General features: G+C 37.0%; 1 protein-coding gene across 15 annotated transcripts in view; it reads left to right on the top strand.

The window, feature by feature from the left end:
• MYT1L (myelin transcription factor 1 like) overlaps positions 1 to 15,885 on the top strand; it is a 307,933-nt gene that overhangs the window by 86,451 nt on the left and 205,597 nt on the right. The gene's annotated exons all lie outside the window — the stretch shown is intronic.

The raw sequence follows: 15,885 nt of genomic DNA, 5'->3' as shown, positions 1-15,885 counted from the left end.
CACATTGTCCAGAAATTCAGAGGCTGGTATCAGATTCCATGCTGAACAGCTCTTGGAGGCCCGTTTGTCACAGACTTTTATGAGCTGATATCACAGGACACAATTGGGCTGTGATTTTCCTGTGTATCCCCTATGTTTTCCCAAAAGAACACCAGAATACTTTTAATTTATTAGTAGAGTATACTCTCCTTATAATCATAGGTCCCACTCTTCAAAGGAAACTCAAGAAGTTCATTTGGGAGCTGAATAATTTGAAACATAGAGACATATATACACTATATTGGTCTACTGACGTGGTTCCTTTGATGGGTGATGAACAGCAGTTGCAAATATAGCTAAACTCAGAAATTCTATACTAAAATAAGATGAAGCATGAATCAATTAATTGCATTAGACAGTAATTAATTTATTGTAGGGAAAATTTGGATTAGATATAGAAGAAAATTTACCTGTGATTTATGTTTTGCCAACTTTAAGGAGTTGATGAGACACAGTATGTCCCAGTGGAAAGGAGTAATAATTTGAAATGGAGCGTAAGAAGGAAGCAATAAAAGAATAGGTAAAGGTGGGATGAGAATATGCAAGGCATGATTAAATGGATTCTCAGCTCAGGTTGAGTTCATAGAACTTCTTGTGATGTAGTTTGAGCCCATGAGGAATTTGTGTAGTTCTGTCTGGTGGACTGTTAAAGAAAATAGTTTGGAAGTTTGAGATGTAAGGGAATGTACACAAGGAATTTAAATGGTTTCATGAAAGAATCTTTCTTCTGTAGTCTTCTACAGAACAAGACTATCAAGGAACATGTGTTTAGGGGTGAAAAAATAAATCAGTCCTGCCCCAACACAAGGAGAGAGAAAACTCATAAGAAGTTACCAGCAGCAAGAGAGCCTAAATTGAAATATTTACCTCCTTAAGTTTGGTATTTTGACATTTGTTATTTTGCAAACAGAATTTCTCATATTGACTCTTGCAGTGCTGCAAGGACTTACCTTAAAAGTTGCTGAGGTGATTTTTTTCATTTTCTTTTTGCCATTTTCTTTTTGATAAAATGTATCTAAAGCTTGATTTTTTTATTTTTTTTTATATCTGTAGAGATTATTAGATGCACACATTTTGTTAATCATTATCTTGACATTCCAGAGGCCTGACATGGCTGACATAAAACAGTTGTACATACTGTAGATGATTAAATCAGTTTGAAATTTAGAAACTAACACTTGAAAATCCCATGTAAACTCACTGTTCTGTGTGAATGGTCTTTATGAGGATTGCTCACTTCAGCTAGTAACAGATAGAAATATCATTCTGGGCCTTATATTAAACTTCATCTTGTAATAAATTATGGACCAAATGAAAGAGGCAGCATCTTAAGCATTTTTATTATAGTTATTTTACATCTTGAAGGGATATTCTTTACAGAATGCAGACCCATAGAGGACAGTATCACAGCTTGGGGATTTTTCACTTGCTTCTATATTCAGTTGGCACTGCCATGGTAATGAAAAGACATAGTAAAGTAACCCTAATTAGGCAATATAAGAATCTCTGGTATGCAACATTTTTCTTAGCCAGCTTTATATTATTTTTACTTGTTGTATGGTGCCTAAGGGAATGAGAAAAGACTGGCCCATTAATTAGAGAATTATCTTAGAGTTGGGAAAGATGAGTGCAGCTTTTACCTATGCCACAGATTTTCTACAAGACACTTAGCTAAGTATTGGCCAAAATTCAGCATGACTTAAGCATCAGGGATTGTGACCATACTTCTGCTTTTGAAGCAGAATTATGTGTTCTTCCTTGTTTATGGCATCTTAGTTACCCCCTTTAAATTACTGAGTAATCAGAAATCCTCACTCCCTTCATTAGCTGAAGTGAATTCTGTATACTTCTCTATCATAGTTGTCTTGTGTGAGGATAGTGATGGAATGGCAGGGATGCACAAAGCAATGTCTGATATTTGTTCAGATAGAGTATTACAAAGATACTGTCATGGTGACAAGTTCATGTTAGCTCTTGGCAGTGTAAGTCTTCCTACTATGACCTTCTGAAAAAGCAAACTTCATCAGTCAAAGTGTTGTCAGATGTTGCTAAATTTGCAGTTTATAAATTGTCACTATAAATGTAAGTAGTAGGAATCATCACATAAAATTGTACTTCTTTTCCTTTGTGTCTTTCCAGACTTAAACGGTTTCAGAAATGAAGCAGTAGGATCTTTAAATTGCAGTTTCTAGGCAGCATCTCTGCTCCTGTGAGCAGGCATGGCTGTTTTATTGCATGGCCCAACCCACTGATTGGTCATGGCCTGCTGCTGATGTTAGCACACCAAAGAGAACATGTGACATGAAAGGTAAAAACGCCAGGGCAGGGGCACATCACCAGTAAGAATTAGAAAAAAAATATTCTTGTGCTTTATTGGATACATAGCTCAGCCTGACAGAACATCTAATCCCTAAATCATCCTGAAAATTGGCTAGGTTATAAAATCAAATTAAACCCACTATGAAAGATTATGGTCTCTCCTCACTGCACTAGAAACTATGTGTATAAATCTCAATCCCAGATCAAGGGGAATGCACCACATAAATAAAAATGTTTTCAAGAGAAATTTGATGATGATAGAGCTGATTGTTTTTGTAGCAACATTTAGAAAGTATTGGACTAATTTGATTAGAAGAGGTAAAAAATTTGCTCGATCATGACATCTTCTTAATGTAATCCCTTCTTTTCTCTTTAACATTTTCTGAAGAAGGGTTATCATGTAGCTTTGTTTTGATTAGTGCCTAGTTACTGGTTTTTAGCTTTGTTATGTGATCTTAAATGATTCTTTTGTCCCTATCAATACTGGGTACTAACTTTTGATGGGCAAAAGAAATCTTAGCACCCTTTGGCAGATTTTGCCTTCTTCCACTGCAGATGAATGTTTGCATATTGCTCTAACTGATTCATTCTCAAGCTAAGGAAGATAGAAGACTAATTTGAAAACCCAGTGATTTTCAGAAAAAGATTTCATTGATCAAGTAGGGTTTGGGGTCAGAACTATTCTTCTTATACAGCAGAAGTTAAGCATTTATTGATGAGTCTACATATATAAAAAAAAGACTTTAACATACTGAGGCATAAGAGATGTCCATTTTTACATCACTTTATTCGCCTTCAGTGCGCTGAAGAATGTCAAGGAAAGGAACATGATAAAAACTACAGAGATTCTTAACAAGTAAGTAGCTAAAGCCAAGAGAAGGTACATGTTTCCTAGCCAGTTAGAAAGAAACTGTTTTAAAAGGAGTTTTTAAAAGCATGGCAGGAGGGCAAAGCTATAAGCAGATTCTTATAAGTTCAGCAGTCCTTTCTGTGTAGAAATACAATTTTTTACTCCATATAGATTTTATTGAAACAACATTTAAAGAAAACTGTGCACTCTAAAAGTTTCCTCTCTTCTTCCGAATATATTTTTGAGAAGGTATAGAGGGAGTAGATGCTATTGTTTCATCTTCACCTTGCACATTTCATGAGGGAGTTTCTTCCCTGTGTTTTGGGAGAGACCAGTCTGTGCTGCTTGGCAGCTCTCAGTAGTATTGTCCCCACATGACCTCATGGATGGATTCCTATTTCAAAATCATACAGAAGTTAAATATTGCTGAAAATAGCATTCACTCCTGTTTTGCTCCTTTCATAGCTTCTGGGGTGAAATTTATCTGTCCTAATGTAATGTCTTTTCTATCAAAATTATCTTTGGCTAGGCTGCCTTTATAGTCAATGGAGAGAAATAGACACTTTTAGGACATGATTCATCTCCTCGGAAGGTAGTCATCTAAGTAGGTCAGATGAATCAGACTGTACAATAGTACATTCCTCACTAGAGTGAATAAAGAAAAGTTAGGGATCAGCTTATATGGTGATGTGTATATTGAAAATACCTGAAGTTAAGTGAAATGAACTTTATGTCTGTAGGAACTAAGTCAGAGTTCAGAGTCAGAGCGAAAAGAAATCCTACTCTTCAGGAAGCATGCTTTTCATCAGAGCTTGTGGTTTCACTGTGCTGGTGTGCATGTTCAAAGTGATAGCCATGAGGTGATAATTTTTTTTTAAAAAAGTATTGCACCCTCTCCTTCTCTTAACTTAATATTTTAAGGTGTGATGATTGAATAGACTGAATTTTGTGAATAGGTTATTTGTATACATTTATCATCAGTTATTGCAGTGGTTCCACAGTGGCATAATTTTTTTACTAATCTCTGCTAATTTATATGTATGTGGTTTCACCATGGTTTTGGTTAGTTCTTGTGAACCATTGCAGCATCAGATACTTTTTTCTCAATCAGAAACCTCTGCAAGGAAAAAGAGAAGATACGCATTTCATTTAGGCAGTAGACTAATTTAAATTAGTCCTTCATAATAATCATCAGTGCCAGAATTTCCCTAAATGCCCCAGTAGATGAGGTGGTTGGTGCAAATATACTTGAAAAGTCTCAAAATATACTTAGTCTCAACAGTTAATATTTTCAGGTGCTAACAAATGAGTTTTGCAGAAAGGATCATAACTTCATTCTGGTTTGTTGTGTCAACCATAATCAATAAAATGTGAAGGAAAAGAATGAACATTATTTATTATATATTTAAAACACAAAATCAACAAATAAAGACTCACCTAAACACCAATGAAGCTTTTTCATATGCTGCTTTCTTCCATTGTTTGCAAAACTCCAGATCCAGGCAAACCTGCAAGACTTTTGTCAGATGCATACCCAGGAGTAGCACAAGGATGACAGCCTGGAGTAAGCAGATTGCTAGTGAGGCTAGCAGGTGCCAAAACATGCTGTTTCATGACCCAGTGTAAAGATGCCAAAAATAATCTCAAATGTACTTCAGTAAATAAAAGCAAAAACCCCTCAGGCTTGAGAAATAAAGTGTGTAGAACTGTCTGAGATTGAGAAAGAAACTTGGAGTTAGAAGACCGGTGTACTAACTTTTGCCTTGCAACAGATGAGCTGTGTTAAGGTGGCCACTTTGGCCAAAATCTGTTTTGCTACTTAAATAGATGGCATGGTTTTCAAAAGAAAGTGGGAGAAGAATTACAAAGTATTCTACACATAAATACACAAACTTAAGTTCAGTCACATGCAACTGTTGACTAAATATTGATTTCATTTCCCATGTCTTTCAGGGTCATAGTATTTAGCTGTCCTCATTTATGGTAATTTCAAATGCATCAACAAAACTAAAAATTGCTTTGTAATTTCAAATGTTCTAAAACCACTTTATCCTCAAGTGCGAGTGTTGTGGAATCACTTTATGTAACACTACATTGCTGACCAGCTTACTCAGAGAAGTTGGGGATGGCCCTGGAGGCGTTGAGGGCCAGGTTGGATGAGGCTGTGATTAACCTGGTCTAGTGGGTGGCAATCCTGCCTATGGGAGAGGTTTTGGAATGAAATGATCTTTAATGTCCCTACCATACTGAGTCTTCCTATTATTCTATGACCTTACTGTGAAAGGTAAAAGTAGACTCATTGCTGTAGAACATGTTTGATAGATCGACCTGAAAACTATTTGCTGTAGATCAAGTAAGATCCAAATGTCCATGTTAAACAGTTGCATTTAACTTTAAAGACAGCAATACCAGGACTATGCTAAGTGAACCTGAACTTGCAAAATGCACTGTGAAATTGTGAGAAACATTGAAATAGTTGGTAGTCTGTTTTTGGTATGTAGAATAAGATCAATGAAATAAATTAAATTTCTGATATTGATATGGAGTCAGGGGTGAAAATTATCTAAAAAAGAAGATGAGAAATTTTATTTGCATTTTAAATATTGTATTTAATTTTTAAATCATTTTGGTACTGTAGAACTTTCCATATCTGTTGCTGATCGTATATTGTGTAAGATATCTAAAATTTTCTAAAATATAAGGGATAGTAATTATCATCGATGCAGAGTATTCTAGTTTGATACCAAACCACAGGGATCATCAAAGTCCAATTCCTGGCCCTGCACAGGACACCCCAGGAGTCACACCATGTGCCTGAGAGTATTGTCCAAATTTTTGAGCTCTGTCAGGCTTGGTGATGTGACCACTTCTCTAGGGAGCCTGTTACAGCACCTGTTCCAGTGTTACAGAACCTTTTGTGAATATTCTGCCTGAACCTCCCCTGGCACAGCTCCAAACCATTCCCTCAGGTCCCGTCACTGACCACCAGAGAGATGAGATTGGTTCCTGCTGCTCTTCTTCCCCTCTTGAGGGAGCAATGAGGTCTACAGCTGAGACAGAGGAATTGTGATCGCTATAATTAGACAATTGCAACAGGAATAATGATTGCTGTAGTTTGTAGACACCCAAAGAAGTGCCCATGTTCTAAAATTCTCAGGGTGAAAAACTATTTTGATGGTAACAAGCACTTTATCTTAAAATTAGTTTATTAATGCAGAGCTGAGGAATCTAAAATTTAAGAGGGAATGTATATTAAATGGTTAATGAACATGTGTGTACAGTGTATGGTCTGAAGTAGCCAGTGAGATGCCTCTGTGTTCTTTATACACGAGATCAGAGAAACAAAGTCTTCTACGTGGTCTGCCTGTTAATCAGCAAACACGTAACTTAGCCCTGGTAACCCAGGCAATGCACACAGAAACAAAACCATGGAACATCTTTTGAAACTGAAGTTCTACCTTAAATAAGAGCCATATTTGACAAATGTGATGGCTCATATCTTTGAGTGCAAGGGAAAGTGAAGAATGAACTCATACTACAAAATACAATCTCTGATTAAATATGCTGGTGTAAGAGACACAGACATTCTTAAAGGACAGAATATTTCAATTGAAAGCCACTTAATTGATCAGATAGAGATACAGATACATATATATCTACCCATATGTACACAGGGAGCCTGTGGTTTTCACAATGAGTAAGTCACATGCACATGAAAAAATGGAGGCAAAGGTTTGATTTGTACGTGTTTGAGCAGGACTAATGAAAAGAGCCATGTGTTGGCTCTATCTCTTGAAGTTAATGGAAGTTGAATGTACTCTTTACTTGTGAGAATCATAATTTTTATCTTGAATTCATGTACTTTAATTAATGTAAGGGACAATGGTCAGCTGCAGGAACTACTGTGCTGTAGCGTATTACATAGAAGATGGTCTCTAACCTGCTTCTTTTGCCATTTATGATGCTAAAGGAAGTTTTTGGCTAAAATCCAAACTTTCTGTAGAAAATAGGATTAATTGGTAATGAGATATTCATTCCTATATTCCAGTTGTTATAACTCATTCCAGCACTGCATTTCCAATAGTCAAAAGTAAATTCTGTTTTGAACTGGATGAATAAAATACAGATGGCTAATATATGTCCTTTAATCAGATCTCAGCTGGATGTTCAGTTATTTCATATTGGGTGTGGAAAATCTACATTAAAGAGTCCAAACACTCTAAAGCTAATACGTGCCAGAATTAACTTTGTTAAGGCAAGTTAATTTAATCTTCCCCATGCATATGCATTGTGGAGACTTCTTTAATTACATGATCATATATTGTTTTTTCTTACAAAATCCTTTCCTCATTCAGTACACAGAATACAGGATAGTCACTTAATGAGCAGCTGTTCCATATTTTGTTCTCATGACATTGTTCTGTGTGTGGCCCCACACCTTGTTTACTATAGAATATTTAAGCCTTACTCTGGAGATGTAGTTATTAATTATTATTAATTTCCTTTTGGGATTTCCTCAGGATCACAAAAGTGCCAGTGATGAGCAGGCATTAAGTTAGCATTACTGCAGGCCTCAGAGATTGGCAGACAGTGTGATTTCCACTTTATGGCTGGGCAACCATGGACCAGAGTACTGTGTTCAAAAACTGCCACTAGTCTACAGGACCATCCCGAGCTGCTGAAGTCCAGGAGCCTTGACTCATTGCTGTCACATGAAACTTTTCCAACTCAAGTCTTCCCATTTCCAGCTATGTCTGTGAACATTCATCCCTTCTGCAAACTCAAATGCCTCAAATCAGTGAATCACATGGAAAATGAAGAATATACTTTCAGTGAGCACCTGTGAAAAAGCTGGTTTGGATTACTATAATGAAAAGTTTATGTCAAGGAAAGATTATGTCAAGGAAAGATAGAATCCAGCTTTCTAGACTGACATCCAATTACTCTAACTATTCTTGTTCTTGTTGTAATGCTGTCCCATTTCTTAGTGCATTTCTTCAAAATTCTTTACCAAGTTTGCCATCCAGAGTACACAGTTCTGATTCATCCCTGCAGCAAGGCCGTCTTGTGCGCTGTGTTAGGCAGATGTGTTCTGGCAACAATAGATATGAGTCATGCCATGAGTTCCATGCTCATTCACAAGATGAGGGAAAATTTGGTTATATAGGCAACCTGGCACTTTTGGTGCCTTTCTTCTGGACTTAGTCATGTTAATAAAGTTTTTTGAAAATGTGTCTGTGTGAGAGACAGAAATAGAGACAGAGGGAAAGATAATGAGTACACACCATTTTAAAATAGAAACTTCTGAGAATGTCTGAACCCCTGTTCGAATTGTGAGATGCTTGGAACCTTAAAATCCCCCATACAATGTTGTACCATTCTTCTATTAAACAAGTTGCATGGAATAATATTCTGCAAAAACTGCTGCTGAAGGAGTAAGATGCAAGATATCTATTTTCACTGCCATCAGACTGCACAGATATTTTCTGATGGCACAGAATAATGAGAAATTGAAATTTTGTTTCCAGAAGACCCAAAAGGGGGTCTTAGTCATTATTAATTCTCTGCTCAGTTCTTTCCTACTCCTTTTCAATATCTGTGAAAACTCTGAGTATAAACCAGTTCTGTGTCCTAAGGAGAACAGTTTATTTCTCACTGCCCCACTGGCTTCTTTTCCCATGTTTTTTTACCATAATCATAGTCTAAGTACTTGTTCTTAACCTCCTGTCCTGAGCGCCTTCCCACAGTCAGTTGTCTGTACATCTTCATCCCTCATTCCTCCAGAGCTGGCTCTCCAGGCTTGTGTACATCTTCTTACTTACATCAGGCTTGTGTACATTCTTATTCACACTGGCTCTTCAGCCAGAACTCCATTGTCAAGCTGTGTTTTCAGTTTCTGTGCCTCCAACCATCTTGCCATTTGTTTCTTTGCACTCCCGTTCTAAATACTGCTATGAAATTTTGGCTCTTCCCCTGTTTTTCCTGTCTGCTGCTTCATTTTACTTTGGGCAATAGAGAACTGATAGAACTCTTTTGAAATTTGTAAATATCATTGTAAATTTGAGAGCAGAGCTTCTTCTCACTCTAGGACAGTGTTGCATGCATGAGCTTAATTTATTTGCTGAAAATTTGGACTTAAATCTAAAACATAGGAGAGAAGCAATGCACCCATGACTGATACTCAAGACCTGATCCTAGTCCAGGCAAACTTTTCTAGTCCTGCTGGATACATATCATGTCTGCTTCTACTTAGGCATTTCTGCTTTTTTTCCCCCATCGCTGGTCATACTTTATCTGATCATCAGTCTTGAATCCAGATTCTTTCTGCTAGATGAAACCAAACTTTTGGGATGTTGCATAGGTGCAGCCCCAGAATTCAGCACTGAAATTAAACCTACCAGCTATTTGAGTTACAGATACCCCTCTCTACACATCCCAGTAAAAACTGGGCAGGTTAATCTCTTCAGCAGAGTGTTAATCTAATAACTTGGACAGAGCCTATGCAGAAAAATGCAGCAATATTAATCTGTGGGAATTGTATGGTGCCAGATACTGTTCAGGTTTCTTATTGCACACTCATGTAAGATTTAAATGTAGAAGGGATCACTGGTTTATCTAGTGTCATCTTGCTTAACATAGGCTTCATACTCTTGAATCACTCTGTAGCTGAAGAAGGCCTACTCATTATTTGAACTTAAATTTAAAATATCACACAGCGGTGTATTTATTTCTGTCCTTCATAAACTGTAAAGCTTTGCATAACTTCTGAAATATCTTTCAAATTTCTAACCAGCTCCAAGAGGGACTGAGCTAATATCTTCATGTGAAAAGCAGTATCCCATATTAAAAGAAACAAGGTTTCAGTGGAAAAAACTCACTTGGCATTGTTTAATTATTGTATTTAATTTCCATGCTTTCAAAATGCACAATATTTTGGAAGCCTCACAAGACTGCCCTCTGCTTCTTCCAGTTTCTGGCTCTTTTACTCCATTGCACTTTGCTTTGTCATCTTGATGCCTTATTGTTTTCCTGGCAAGAGACTTGGAAGAGCATATGATCAATAAAAGATTGGGGAAAAATAGATGCCAGAACAGTCTAAACTTCATAACGTAGTCAGTGGGAAGGATTTTAAATGAGGGCAAGGACATTGGATTTGGGGCAAGATGATGGTTAGAATTATTAGAATAATCATAAGAGATTTGCTCTCAGTTCCTTGCCTTGCTCACATCAGTTTGCTTTTGTCTCTCTGTGACACAGTTCCTTATCAATAAAATGGGAATAGCAGTGTCTCACAGATATTAGAGCAGTTGCTTCACAGAGACCATAGTAAGAATGAATAAATTAATTATGCTAACCTAGTGTAGCATTATGGCTTGTATGGGTACTATAATATTGATGGTACGTTTCATATGAGAACTGTCAATGAGACGGGAAGTTTTAAACCTAAGACAACTGATTTTTTCCAAACTTTGGTTTGCACAGTTCTCATTGTTTTATCTTCCCCTCCCTGTAAGTAAAGTTCATGTTTTCGTGGTTTGCATTACCTTTCTCAAAGCTCCTCATAACTACTTATTGTGGATGCTAACTCTGAAACAGGGAGCTTGTGAAACTGCAGGCCATATAGCTTCTCAGTCTTGCCTGAGAAGCTAGCCTGGGAATTCATAAGGAGGATTTAAAACAATCCTTAGAGACAGAAAACAGCCTTGCAGGTGTTGTTGTTTGTCCCTTGTTTTCTTTGTAAGAGAAAGTCAGGGGGTAGTGTGCCCCACTGACCAATGATGGTAATGTAGTAGTTTGCTAACCAATAAGAGTTTTCTTTCTGTACTTTCCATGTATCAGTCTATAAAACAGACCTGAAGTAATAAACTATGAGATATTCTCCTAATCAACTCCATGAGAGTCTGTGTTGCTCAATCTCGCCGTTCCTAATAGAGCGACAGCTTATGTTTCAACATTGCTCCTGTTCCTCCAGAAACCCTCTGTCTTTTCCTTATACTTTAAATTTGTGCATTACACACAGTATCTTTTCTCTTTGAACTGTCTGCCCCAAGTCAGTGTAAAAGGTCTTCTGGGCTGCATGAAAGTGGTGAAGCATTGAGAGTGCATGTACCAATGGCCAGATGAATGAAGTAACAATCAAATTTAATGCAAATATATAATTAGTCTATGGAGAAGAAAAAATATACATCTGTTTTCACAGCAGGAGTCTCTTAGTTGTGTGAAGTAGTTCTTTGATCTGAATGGCATGTTCTTAACTCAAGAGGAGTTATTTGTAGAGTTAGGAAGAGCTTAGCTGTAACAGCTTGACACTGACTATGCCTGTACTTATTGTGCTTTACAGTGTCCTGTTTGTCTTCATAGTTGGGGTAGCCCAAGGTAAATGCAAGCTCTGTTGATGCTACTGTGTTCTCACTGCTTTGTTGCTCAAGGTGTGTGTATTTAGGGACATACTCCATGGCTGTCTATGCTGAGATGTTTTCAAATTATTGCCAAGTTAATTCTACTACAAGAAGTCCTGTCCATCTTCTGGGAAGGAATTGTTCAAACAGCAGAATTGAACCTCTGTGGACGTGAGTTGAGTCTCTTTTCTTGCTGCAAGACCTGCATAAAAAAGCATGGCCAGTTTCCAGCTCACACAAAGGATAATGATGTAGGTTTATGTGCTGTCAAAATTCACTGATTTTCCTATTAAGGGTTAAAACAAAAATGTGTAAAGCCCAGATCAATTACAGCCTTGACAGCCACCACCATCTCACTCAGCTTTAAACACCTCGAGCAGTTCCCAATTCACAATGATCTTAAATATTGACTAACAGGGCATGATAAATAGTTCAGCCTTTTGTAGCGATATCTCAGAACAGTTCTGTAGCTATCCATGCTAGGTCACACTGGACTACAAGGAAAAGCAGCATTAATCCCTTCTTTCTCCAGGAAGTTGGAATTTTGTAGATCCCACTTCTATTTGCTGGCAGTCAAGAAAATGAGTTCTCAGAAAAATAGCAACCAAGACTAAACTGTTTTCTCTAAAGAAAGGAGACTGGAGACAGGCAAAATCAGTCCATTTCATATGTTAGAGGAAAATGAGACAAAGTGTCATACTGGCTGTATTTCTTGCCAAATCATGGTCTAAAATGTAGCTGTGGACCAGAAATATGATCAATGTAGAAAAGTATGAATTTTCTAGGAGCTAGTAAATCTTGTCCTCCCACTAGCTTAGTACAAATCTGTGTGTTAAGGGCAGAATTTCACACATGACACAATATTAAATAGAAATATTCCTTTACAGAATCTTTTTTATTGTGACAAATATTTTTGAGTTCATACTTTTAATACAGACCAAGTTTTCTCTTCATTTGGTCTGAATCTGGAAAGTGATTTTTTAAAATTAAGAGTGATGAGCCTGATTTGACAAATCTTACTTAGGTGAGTAGTCCCTCAGTGACTACTCTATTTATTAGTGCCAAGGCTATCTAAGATCCCAAAGCTCTTTCCTTGCATTTCCTGAAAAGTAAAAGACAGAAATATATTTCCAGTTCTCAGAGAAGCTTTAGGATGCTTGGGTCCATCATAGCTGAGTTTACACTCCATAATGATGTACAACATAATTATCTGTTTTGTTTCTGTGATGTAGTACTTGAGCACAAACCAAACTAAAATTGGGGAAAGCAAAATGAAATACATCTTGATACAAATAGAGTATTATCCTGAATCAGAGGGCTTGTGTTCAACTGAAAGTATTTTTTATGCATTACCTGCCTTTCTCCTTTTCCTTAGCTGGCTGCCAAGGGAAGTGGTTGAGTCACCATCCCTGGACATACTTAAAAGATGTGTACATGAGGGATTTAGGGACATGGTTTAGTGGTGGACTTGGCAATACTGGGCTAATGTTGGAATAGATGTTGTTGTTGTTTTTTTTAACCTAAATGATTCTATGTACTTAGATAAACCTTTGAAAAGCAAATATTCTTTATTTAGCATGGTTTGGTGAGAAGTTCCTTGTTCAGCTGGAGTCACCTGGTGATTCTTGAGTAGTTAAAGGCAAGAAATTTTAACATCAGAAAATTAGCCTTCTGTTAGCTAAATAAGCAGCTTTGATTGTGTTGATACAGAATGTGGAAGATACAGCATTTTACTACACCCATGCTTGCCAATTTGATTAAGATCATGTGCCACTTAGTTTTCATGGTGTTGCTATTACTTAGAGACCTTTTTATTTTACAGGATACCTCTGAGAAATATATATTTTTGAATATTCAGCAGTAAAACTTGCTGCAAACTTGCAGTAAAACTCAACCAGTGGTTCATAGAAATTAGAAATGATAGTTTTTGGGTTTTTTTTAATGTTTAATTTGAAAAAACCTGGATCTTCAGTTTACCAAAAGAATAGATTTTATTTCAACCTTATATGCTTCCAATCACCATTTCTCCTATATTTAATAATTGGCAGGGAATATACTCCTTGTATGACCAAGGAACAATAATAGTGTGACAGCTGTGAGCATCTGGAAAAGATTAGAGGAACCACTAAATGAATGAATGCTGCTGTAGAAGATTTTACACTGAAGTTGTGATCCTTACTCTCTTCTTCTGCATAGTCAGGAATCTGGTCTCTGGTTTTTACTTTTAGCTATTTGACTTTGGAACTTTAGAACATGTATTTTGGTTGGCAGCACATGTATGTAAGGTATATTTTACAGCAAAAGTGTCTTTAGAAGTGCAGGTCTTCTCCTGCATCTGTTCTTTCCTTGAAGAAGCGCAGTGTTACATAACCTGGAAAAATCTAACATTCTGTTACAGCACACTCCTGGTACTGCTGTCATGCTTCCCTTTCTCATAAACTTCCAAAATCCTCATGGAGTCTGGGATTTTGATATACTCACATGGTCCATTGTGCATGTCTCTTATGTGAAAGAGTGAGTCTAATCTTGATGAAAGATTTGTCTAGATCCTACATTGTTAGCCTATTTAGTCTTTTTCAAAGAGGCAAAAGAGACAAATGTGGGTGTGGTCATTAATTTAAGAATGTTTCATATTCATAAAAAAACCCTATTGTACTTCAAAGAGCTAAGATTTCCAGAAGTACATTGCTTTCAACCATGATAAAAGGATGCCAACCTATTTATATTTCTCTTACTAATTATTGGCCATTTAAGCATGAATAGGGAGACTATTATAGGAAATATATCTATTATATATCTGTTATTTAGGTCTAGTGTATCCTTCAGTTTCCAGTTTGGATCCACATATCAAGATATCTTGAAGTCAGAGTTCAAAGGTGATTGACATTCATTAAGACATGTGTAGTACTCACTGGGATTTTATAAAGGGCTGGACTTCTAAGCTGCTTGTATGGGCAATCTCACCACCACTGCTGAGGCTCAGATATAAACACTGCTGGAAATAACACTAGATACTTATTGCACTTTTGGTTGTGAAAGTACCTTCCAAGGGCCTATATTGTATCAAGCTACATTAAAAACCCGATGATTTCTTCACACACAAAGGGTGAAATAATTATTACATCTCTTCAGTCTATATACCCTTCTTCTGTCCTTCTTACACAGAATCACTCAGGCTGGAACAGATCTCTGAAAGTCATCTAATCCACCCTCTTTCTCAAAGCAGAGCCAGCTTCAAAGGTAGATCAGATTGCTTGGAGGTTCATACTGATTTCACTGTCTCCAAGGATGGAGGTTCCAGATTCCACAGACTCCATCTTTATGTGTACCCTGTTCCACCCTCATTGTGGTTTTTGTTGTTTTAGGGTTTTTTTATATTGTTTTTGTATAGCTGTCTAGTTATGGTACTGTTCTACTGGTTTCTACTTGCATTTGATGCAGATGTAAATGCTTCTCATCTAGACTTCTCTAACTCTTCTCTTTTTCTACAGTCATCCCTTTTTACCCTGTTTGCTTACCTCTCTTACACTTGCGGTCATTTTCTCCTGGTTTTCTCTTGACCATGTCTCTCTAGCTCCTTCCATTCATAATTTAAGAGAATATTAGTATTTATTAACATTCCAAATCCTTAGAAAGCCATCCTGACTATTTACCTCTCTGTCACTTCCCTTTTCTCCATGATGACTTTTGCTCATTGTCCATTCGCATTGTTGTGTTCAAAGCAGTGATTTCCAGTGCTATTGTAAACTCCTTGAAATTGGCTTCTGACTTTCTTGTTAGCTGAAACCACTCTCACAAAACTACCTAATGTTTCTCTCATAGCCAGTTCTTCCTTCTCTCTCACACTGTCAGTTTGATCTCCTTAAATCTCATCAAGGTTTGTATCTTTGGCTCCATTCTTGTCTTTTCTTCATAATCCTTTCATTCATCCTTTGAAGTTCCTGATCTGACTTCCACCAAAATCCTAAGGATTTTTAATTTTGATCCATCTTTCCTCTCCTTTTACACATCACCTCTACAGTCTTATCCACAAATAAATGCAGTTGACATGTCTGTGCTGCTGACCCAGATTTATATCTGTACTCCAGATATTGTAATAACAGCTCAAGACTGGCATTATAGAAAAAGGCTTCCCTCTTAGTCCCTCATTACTGCTTGTTTTTTTAGTCCCCATCTTTTCTGTCAGGCCACTAATAGAGATGTTACTTTTCATTCATGCTTCTTCAATTTTTCCTATCAAGGTTGTGTATAAATGTCTCAGATTCCTTTCTTTGTAAT

This window comes from Parus major, chromosome 3, assembly GCF_001522545.3.
Source record: "Parus major isolate Abel chromosome 3, Parus_major1.1, whole genome shotgun sequence".
In the NCBI taxonomy this organism is placed as follows: domain Eukaryota; kingdom Metazoa; phylum Chordata; class Aves; order Passeriformes; family Paridae; genus Parus; species Parus major.
This window is presented reverse-complemented; position numbering and strand designations above follow the sequence as displayed.